Raw genomic sequence first — 10,170 nt, forward strand, 5'->3', positions numbered from 1 at the left:
AAATGAGGAAAATCTATATTTTATTTTGTTTAGGGAAAAATTGACAAACAAAAAGAAAAAAAATAATAATAAAACATCCACTTGTAGTTATTTAAGTTTTTCAGATGCAATTAGTATAGTCAGATATAGCATATTAATGATAAAATGCAATAAATGGATACCTGGGTTTTCTGATATACCTGTACTGATATCACATTGTTGGCTCAGTGTTTGCTTTATCTAATGTTTACATTTGATTTTATCTCTTCCCATCTACTCTGAAGTAGAACTGTCAGCCACACTGCAATGATAAAAAAGTAAAATGTGTTTAATGTGACATGGCTGCAGTTGCTTTGAAAAAAATTAAGATATTATTCCATTTAGTTACTAAATGGAATAATATCTTCTGTTTTTCATTATGCCATGAGGCTAACAATATGTGATACAGTATCACATATCGTTAGCCTCATAACATAATTGCCCAAGACATATTTGGTCACAAATGACTTGGGCATATATGCAATGAGGCTAACAATATGGAGGTGGCCTGTGTCTGCTTTGAAAAAAAAAAGATATGGGTCACACACGGACAGAAATGTCAGATTTGGGCCACTTTTGACTTTAGTATGAAAATAAGGTGTTCACCCCCATTTTCTACAGTGGTGATACAAAAAAATGTGTTTTTGTTTTGTTTTTTCTTAAAATGTGTTATTGCTCCCAGCAGGAAAAAAAAAACTCTTTTTGTTTTTTACGTCTTAGCCACAAACAAAAATAAATATTGTTACATTTACACCTCCTTCCCTCAGCTTTGACAGTCAGACAACATAGATCCACCTACAGATCACCCTTTTCATAAACAGTTCATAAATGGTTGTCTCTGGTCATGTCTTGTGATTGCTTTAATTAGCTTTTTTTAAGGCCATGAGTTTGTGCAGGCAATTGCTGTTAGTACTGATACAGACTGCCAGAAGACAGTCTTAAAACACCACAATGAATTACCAGAAGTGAAGAACTACAAAATCTGTCACTACTTAATTGAAGCACCAGGTTAGATCTACATGTATGTGTAAACACAATTTTATGAAAGCAGTTGTCGCTTGACTACCACTGGTTCTAAAACACTAAAACTGAAGTCTGGCACAACTTCGCCTCATAACCAGAGGAAGCTAGAAGATAGAACAGTTTTGGAACATAATATGTTTAAACTCAGAACATACTTTTCTGATCAGTCAGTTTTACAGTCCTTAAATTCCTACAGCATACTATACTTTCTTCAAAACAGTAAATAACAACAGATGTTTCCCTGTGATTAAGTGGTGTGATCAGGTAAACATATTTTACTTTGTCCTGATGATTTAGCTGAGCAGCTGCTGTCACAGAATGGCACATCATTTAGGGATATTCTTTTGCTGGAGTTGAGAAAAGTTCAATGGGTGGGATGCAAAACACCTTCAGCTATCCAATAAAAATTCAGCTACTTTGCTTTTACTTTAAAGAATCACTTGACTATGAGAAAGACAGCTACATTTTTTTCTTAAATGTTGAAAATTGTGCAGTATCTTTTTCTGACTATAAGAATAGAACAAAAAACTTTGCGAATGCAAATTATTCAAAAGTTCATAAAAAAGTGGCAAACGGTTCACTCGTGCATCTAGTCCAGAGGCAGATGTGAAAGAAATAACCCATGTGAACAGTTTAGGCTAAACTTGGACTAAAAATGGCCAAAAAGTACATTTTTTGTAAATGTCTCGAAAAGTAGCCCCTATTCCTCGTTTCCAAATTAGTTCCCGCACATGAAAGCCCAACACAATATTCATCACCTGTCATACAGAAACCCTATATGTACTTAGTAGGGGTGCAACGATACAGAAAATTCACGATTCGGTTCGGTTCGATACTTTAGTCTCACGGTTCGATATTTTTTTGATACAAAAAAGAGAAATTTCCATGTCCATTTTAAGTTAAGTGTGACATATACCAAGGTGATGCTCTGACTTCACTCCTATTCTGCATAGGCCCGAGCCCCCTCATCCAGATCATTGTAGCGAGGCTATGGATACCGGTTCCAAAGTGGAACAGTCATCAATCACCCTCTTTACTTGGATGACATCACTTTGTATTCTAGAAATTGAGTGTACTTACATAGCACCTTTCTATCCTACCAGGATACTCAAAGTGTTTTACACTACAATCTGTGTCCTCATTTACTCATTCACACAGCTCTCTACCAGATCTCACTACAAAGCTAACATGTACAAATCAATCTACAGAGACTAATTGGTGCTTTAAATCACATTCATACACTGATGAGACACACATCAGAGGCAGAGGGGGGTTCAATGTGTCTTGTCCAGGGACACTTCAACATGTGACAGAATAGCGGGGAATCAAACCTTCAAATCTCACATTAGAGGAACGACTCCCCTAACCACTCTTCCAGAACCACCCCAAATGAAATGAGGGAGACATGGATTCACTGATCCACCTCACCGGGTTATACAGCAGTGTCATTTGGACTTGATAAAGGTCTTCATATGGTTTCCATTTAAGACAAGGAGATCACAACAGTAGGGGGCTTAAACTACTTGAAGGCATATTGCAGATGTTCAGGATACTTTGGTATCCTGGTATCCAGGTATCTACTTCGAGTAAGGCATGTTAATGGCAAGAACAAAATCCAAGACACCAATATGTGATGCCAGTCATTAGATACCCTGATGATATACTGTAACAGCCTGGCCAAGGGAAGAGAGAGAAAACCCTGACATCAAGATATGAAAGCTCCTCACTATGGTTTCACCAATTTCAACATCCCAAGACTGTGCATTAAGAGACAGGAGTAAGGACTAGTGAACATCAGTACCTCAGGATGAAACAAAGATCTTGGGGTACACCATAAGAAAGACCCCAATGACAAATTGTGCAATGAATGTCTCTGACAACTTAAATCCAATGTGCAAAAAGAGAAACTGGATAAAACCACCATGAACTACCAGCAAATTGAGAAGGTGGCTGACATCAACAAATACCAGAGGCTAGAGCGGGCTGGAATGAAGAACAACACAGACACTAATCATGGCAGCACAAGAGCAATAGAGACCAGGGTCTATCGTACCAGACAAGAACCAAGATGCAGGTTGTTCAAAGATTCCCCTGAGACAGTCTAACATGTGATAGCAGGGTGTAAAACGCAGGGAGGCAAAGCGTACATGAAACGTCATAACCTGGTAGATGGAGTATTATACAGGAATATCTGTGCTGAGTATGGACTGGAAATACCACAGTCAAAATGGGAAACTTAACCGGGGGGGAGAGCTAAGAAACTGTGGGACTTTCAGATCCAAACTCACAAATGGGATGATTAAAGGCTGATTTATACTCACGTCTTTCTGCCTGGTTTGTTCCCAGAAGCCACTTGTTAAATTAGCAAGGGATGGACAGCTTTGAGGAGCTTGTCTGATCCTATTGATCATGCGAACAAACAACGTTCACCTCGTCTTTCCATCTCTACCATTAATAAGAAAAAAGAGGAATTTTCCCCTTCCGATTCCTCACACAACACTGATTCATCGAGTAAAAAAAAACATTGCAGCCTGTCTTCAGCCTGAATATGAACACTTAGTCAATAAAAGATGTCCAAAATGACGTAATCACCGATCAACTTTTATTGAATCAGAAACCAGGCTTAACCAGCCATATATTGTTGTGGTTAAAAAGCTACAAAGAAGGCAGTAGATGAATCAGTTCGTTCGACTGCACCGACTGCAAGAAGCATGAGAAGCTCAAGAAATACTGAAGGCCGAAAGTGGAAACAGAATGGAAACAGAAGTTGTGGATGGTCAGGACCTCATCGTTGCACTTCACTTGTTCTGTGAGCCCCAAACTGGTAGAGTGGCTCCAATAGATCAACAGAACAACCTCAGAGATCACTGTCCAGAAGAGTGCAGTCCTAAGAACAGATAGGATACTGTGCTGAACCATAAAACTCTGAAATAAACCAAGGAAAAAGCTTCTGACTAATCACTTTGTTTTTCAGATGAACAGTTTCATTTTATGATGTTTGCATTGAAGTTGTAACATTAAAATCCAAGTTACTTATCTTTGTTGCATTACTCTGCTAAATGAAGGAAAATAACAGAAGAGATTTTCATTTGGTTACATAATAAAGATCTACTGAAATTAAATTTATTATCAGAACTTGTGTAGTCAATCAACATAAAACTAAAGATTACTAAAAATAGTCAGACAGAACAGTAGGGGTGGGAATCTTATACTCGCTCATGATCCAATTCTGATTTTTGGGGCCATGATTTGATTCAAAATCAATTTTTACTTCAAAACTGATAATGTGAGCTCATTTGTCGTGTTCCCAAAGTGCTTCATCTTCAAACCTCGCACACCTCACTCATGTCAAACTCAGACTCATTCAGTAAAAAACAAAATGAGCCCAAATCTTTGCATTCAATGAAGACAGGGCCGGTTGAATCTCTCTTTCCTCCAGTTTTGTAGTTTCCTCTTTACTTTGGTGCTTTCTGCACATTCATATGTTCCAGAGCTGCGTGATGACGTCAGAACGTCCCATGTAGTTACAAAATAGAGGTGGACAGCCTTTGGATTTGCTTTATTTTTTTATTTATACAAATTGCTTTTGGGACATTTTAAATCGATTCTGAAACTCTGAAAATGAGAATCACGATTCTGATGTAAAATGATTTTTTGTGCACCCCTACAGAACAGGACTGAGAGGGTATCCAATTAAGCACTTACTCTTCATGCCGTATGTCAGAACCAGATCAAGACAGTGATGACGAGAATGAGTTGATTTGTAGACATAAATTAATAAAAGTGATGCTTAAGCTTATAAATATTGAAATCTATCCCTATTGTTGCTTTATTAGTATTCACTTATCCTTCTCAGATAAAAGGTTTGAGAATTCATAAACTGAGAACAAGGACCTGGTAGATGATAAATAACAAGTGAAAGTGTTTTTTCTGATTTCCATTTTGGAAAAAAAGACTGAGGGATAAAGATTCAAAATAATCATATCTAATAATTGGCTTAGTATTAATCAATGATCCTGACTGAAAAGTAGAAGCTACTTCTCCACATCAACCTGTTCTATGAATATAAAAACTAGACTAACAAAATCCTCCTGTTGTTAACAGGTTTTTGTAAGACACAATCAATCAATGCAATGAAGGGTCATCAAATCATTAAGTAACTTTTTTCTTCTGTTTTGACACAATTTTTGTTATTTATTTTTTCCTGAGCTTATTTTTGGTCTATTTGTTTCAGGTTGATGAGTTTGGGTGCAGGAGATAACTTTGCATTGTCTATAACTTGAATGACAAAAATGTCTTTTAAAAAATTCATAGAAAATAATAAGTAGTTTTGTCAAGCCAGCAAGGAACTCTACAAATCTTTCCACAGAACAGACTGCAAAGAAAAGTAAATAAATAAATAAATAAATAAATGCTAAAACAATGTTATGTGTTCTTGGTGTATCTGAGAAACTCAGAAGGATTTTCTCCAAACATGACTTCCTGGTGCATTCCAAACTTAGCAGGAGTCAGCTAAAAGCTAGAAAAACATGTCTAATCATTGCAGACAAAGACCTTGTTTTATTATTTTTACCTTATAAAAAGCTGTTTATATCTCCATGGTCGCAGGTCCCCACTACAGGCAGCCGCCATCTTGTCTACGAAGGCTCATGAAGGACAAACTGCGGTGGCGGCATCAAAAAAGGATTTAGTTGTAATACTACAAATGTAATATTTGTTGTCAGCTATGTTTACAAGCACAAAATTTTTTAATCGGATTGAAATGTATTCAGATTAAATAATCCGAATGTACTGTTTACATGGACAAAATCCGATCATGAAAAGTGTTTACATGCACCGGAGTTTTATTCAGAATAAAAGTCCGGACTTGCACAGTGTTGTAAACTGTCAGCTCTACGTCCGTGTTACAAACGTAAACAAAGCTCCTCTGTGCGATCAGGACAGACCCGTGTCAGCTTTTAATAATGGTAGAGACGCTGTTACTCCTCGGTTGAGCTGCAGCCTGCAGGTGAAGCAATACGTGCTTTTTATTTTTATTTTTTGYGAAGCAACGTCTGCTGTTTGCCTCCTTTTTCATCTGTTAAGAGAGCGAGGAGGAAAAGTTCTGCACGGTCCTATTCCCACCATGTGAGGGACATGTCCTCTGTATCCTTCACAGCCCATCCTGTCCCAAGATGCAATGGGAGCCGACCAGTAGATTTTTTTATTTATTTTTTTCTTGCAAGGATGGACGAAGCAAGAGGTGAAGGGAGAAAGGAGTACAAGTTTTTTAAAAAATCTGGCAGCATAAAAATTGAAAGTTTAAAGCAGCTGTATTGTTAGTTTTTTTGTCATTTGCATAGACATGTTTTTTTATTAAAATTATTCTTGTCAGAAATCATTGATCAAACGAGCTTGTCCTTTAGTTTTTCATGTATTCCTCTAAGCTAATTTTGTTCATTTATCATAGTAATAATATCAATATATTATTATTTTGCTAAATTCATTCTTTGCATATGTTTTAGCATTGTCACGGTTAAAGGCGATGGGACATACTTTGGGGTAGGGGCCTGTAATAAAACTGAAGGCTAGACTATCCAAATTCACAGCCAGTCACTTCAAGTCTTCACGTTCGAAAAAGGACATGGCCCACGTTGACTTGGTAGGCCGGGTCCTTCAAAAGACGATGCCCCTGAATTTGGACACAGCCTTAGCATCATGCTGCAGAAAACTGCACAAGAGAACTGCTATTGTTTTTTTCTGATGATCTTAAAAATATTCATCTCCAAAACATTTTTTTGGAGTTGCTGCAGAGGAAGCAAAGGGCCACAGGTTGCAGACCGCTGTGTGGATGACATTAAATCTGAGTCCCTCTGTCCGACAGCTGAAGCTTAACTCAAAGTCACCGAACACAAACAGCCGCAGATCTATAGCTTAAGAACAGAACCAAGGTGTTAGATAAGTTTGGACCTCAACTTGATCAAAACCCTTTAGAGAAATAAAATAATAAACAAATGTCTAAAAACCAATAATCAGTCTGAATCATTACTGTACATAAGTAAACCATGTATAAAGTAAAAGATAACACTTTTTAACTAATGTTGTAGAAAAGAGTGGGTTAAAATTCCACCACATTATGAAGTGAAAGACTGATCAGGTCAAAGCAAAAACATTACATTACACTGAACTGCTAAAGATGTGTTGCTTCTAGTCTTGGCCTAGTTTTTAGGGTTCAGAAACCTTTATGTCAGAAAGATGTCCGACCTTCTTACATGACAGGACAATATGTGTCTGCTTGTTTAAATGCTCCATTCAACACCAAGATATGATCTGTGAAAAATTACACTTTTAGACTCCTTAAAATGTGGGAAAATTAGGCTTTTCAAGACATCAAACTGTTTAATTAATGCTGAAAGTGGAGGGATAAAGTTTCCATCAGTATCTGTGGGTCTACATAGCTTGTCTGTTAGCAAAACATCACTTTTACAGAGTAGCCACTGCACACCACATTAGAAAAAGGACATGGCCAAGTTGGATCTGGTTCAAGTTGGTCAGCACAACTTATCAAGATAGTTCAGTTCAGTTCACTACCTTTTWTTGCCCCCCCCCCCCCCCAAGGAGGGAAATTTGATTTGCAGCCAAGCATTTCCAACATACAACACAAGATATAAAACATAGACAGTGTCGAAGCATTCAAGCAGCAATTTATAAAGGTTTAAAGAAATTTTAATACTATAAATTTAAAAATATGTTTACTCTGGGTACAAAGGAGTTCCACCATCTTTAACTCTAAACCTACGGTTTTTTGCAGCCAGGGATTCCTAACTTCGGCAATGTTAAAAACATAAAAACTTTTTTAAAAAAGCAGCCATCTGTAAATTTATAGATGAGATTTAAAAACTACAAGTTAAAAAATTTTAAACTACGAGTTTAAAGATCTGATTGCAGTGGGTACAAAAGAGTTCTTCCATCTGTTACTTTTAATCCTGGGGAGCCTAAACCTCCGGCCAGAGGGAAGAAGCAGGAATTCTGTGTTTACAGGGTGGTCTGAGCAGTGTAAGACAAGCTTTGCTTTGTCGACAATACGACAAATAAAAATATTGTTAAGGAGTGATTATCTTGTTTGCCGCAATAACAATTTTGTTTAAGCAGTTTTTGTTCTGAACACTTAGATTTCCAAACCAAGCAACTATAGAAAAGTTCAAACAGATTCAATAAAAGACATAAAAAAGGCTCATGATCCTTCTGTTTACACTAAAATAAGCTATAATTCAGTCAATTCTCCGGGTATAAAGCAAAATATAGAGCTTATAGGGTCATGATGTCTCACAAAATTGTTTTCAAAGTTTTAGGCCATACAAATTATTTCTAGAAATGCTTGGTCTTTGATTACAAGTGTTTCTGAGATTCACCTGTCACAAGCTTTCCAGGTTTTGCAACTCATTTAAAATAAACTGCTGTAAAAGCCACAACTTTCAAACACAATTTAAAGACGTTATCAGGCCTTAAGTGACCCGAAAACATCGAAAAGATGAGAAAAAAACGCGCAGGATGACAGGTACAACAACACAGCATGTTTCTGATGACTGAGAAGTTGGAGGAGGAAAATGATTGCGTCACTGGCAGACGCTGACGTCATTGTGTTTGTTCATAATACGCAGGCCGATGCGGCTGATCGGCAGTCACCCAAAGGCCCTGTTGTGTACACAAAGACCTGGATCCCCGTCCCCCCACCCTGTCCCGGGTATCAGGCCGGGTTCTCTGCCATGTCCACGACCTGGGCAGAGCGCAGGATCCGCAGTGTGTGTGTGTGTGTGTGTGTGTGTGTGTGTGTGTGTGTGTGATGCTGCCATCCACCGACACATCCATCCCAAACACACCTACACTCACACACTCCACAGCGGGCTCAGCCTCCTCCTCCTCCGGCCTGTTCAACCGCAGCATCCGGCTCATCCCTACCTTTCAGATGAACATCCACGCGGGCGTTAATCCATGATCCGCGCGCTCCGATCCGCCTGCAGGGTCACGTTTCTCCCGGCGCTGCGGCGCAGGAAGGGCGAGGGGGTGCTGGGTGGGGGGGCAGAATTACTAGGAGGCAGCACCGCGTCCTATCTGTGAGCAGGAGATGCGCCTGCCGAGCCCATCGACGCACGATGATCCGGAATCAGGATCCGTCAAAATGAGGAAGAAGAAGAAGAAGAACAAAAAGAAAGACAGGAAGAAAGAAAACACAGAAATCTCCTCCCCTGCTCTGCGGAGCTCTTCACCGCGAAGCAAAACAGCGGATCAGCTGAGCTTTCAGTCCTCCTAGTCCTCCATGACAGAACGGCCCTCTCTGTCCAGTAATTTCACCTCCACGCACGCGCACACACGCGCAGAGCGGAGAGGAGCGGAGCGGCTCGGTCTTATTTAAAGAGATAGGGGCAGGGCCAGTGGAGCGGTGCTCTGCAGCCAGGATGGTTCTTATGCAACATCAGCTGCAGCTTCTATTGGTTCTGTCGGACTCTGCGAGAACGCAGAACCCGAGGAACCGGTTCTGACTCTGCCGAACCAAAGAAACGTTTACCTGCAGTGAAGAAGAGCTTCTCTGGTTCCCCGGTTCTGTGGAGATGTGCAGCTCCCTTTGGATCAGGAAACCAAAGAAACTGTTTTTACATCAATAAAATCTGTGAACCAGATTTGGCTCTGAATAACCATATCTAATTCATCAGACAAATACCTGTTTACATCCTCAATGTTTCAAATAATCTAAAATTATAACCTGAAATATTCAAAATGCACAGCGATACATGTAGAAAATACGTATAAAAACACACACTTTTCTCTATTCTCTAAAACTATTGAAACAGTGGAGTCAATGTGTTTAATTTGGCTGTAAACTGAAAACATTTGGATTTGACATCACATAAATATGAGACAAGAGAGCATCCGCTTTTCTTTCCACATGTTTGCATCTGGATTAGCACAAAGCTTTAATCGTAACTGAGCACCATAATTTTAGTAAAGCAAAAACTGACAGGTGTTTTATTTTGAGTAGAACAGTTTAATTGATTAGACAGCCTTTATCCACAGGGATCTAACTAACTGGGATGTATGTCCCTGTGTAAGTGACCAGTTTCTTTTACTAAACTATTAGTCAGACCACTGCAT

At 38.9% G+C, this 10,170-nt stretch overlaps 1 protein-coding gene across 1 annotated transcript in view; it reads right to left on the reverse strand.

The window, feature by feature from the left end:
* Positions 1-9,385, reverse strand: part of fbxl16 (F-box and leucine-rich repeat protein 16) — a 40,474-nt gene extending 31,089 nt beyond the window's left edge. Inside the window, exon 1 of the mRNA XM_014024885.1 lies at positions 8,980-9,385. The gene's annotated coding sequence lies outside the window, so the exon portion shown is untranslated. The remainder of the gene's footprint in view (positions 1-8,979) is intronic.
* Positions 9,386-10,170: the final 785 nt, after the last annotated feature.

This window comes from Austrofundulus limnaeus, unplaced genomic scaffold (genome assembly GCF_001266775.1).
Source record: "Austrofundulus limnaeus strain Quisiro unplaced genomic scaffold, Austrofundulus_limnaeus-1.0 Scaffold444, whole genome shotgun sequence".
NCBI lineage: Eukaryota > Metazoa > Chordata > Actinopteri > Cyprinodontiformes > Rivulidae > Austrofundulus > Austrofundulus limnaeus.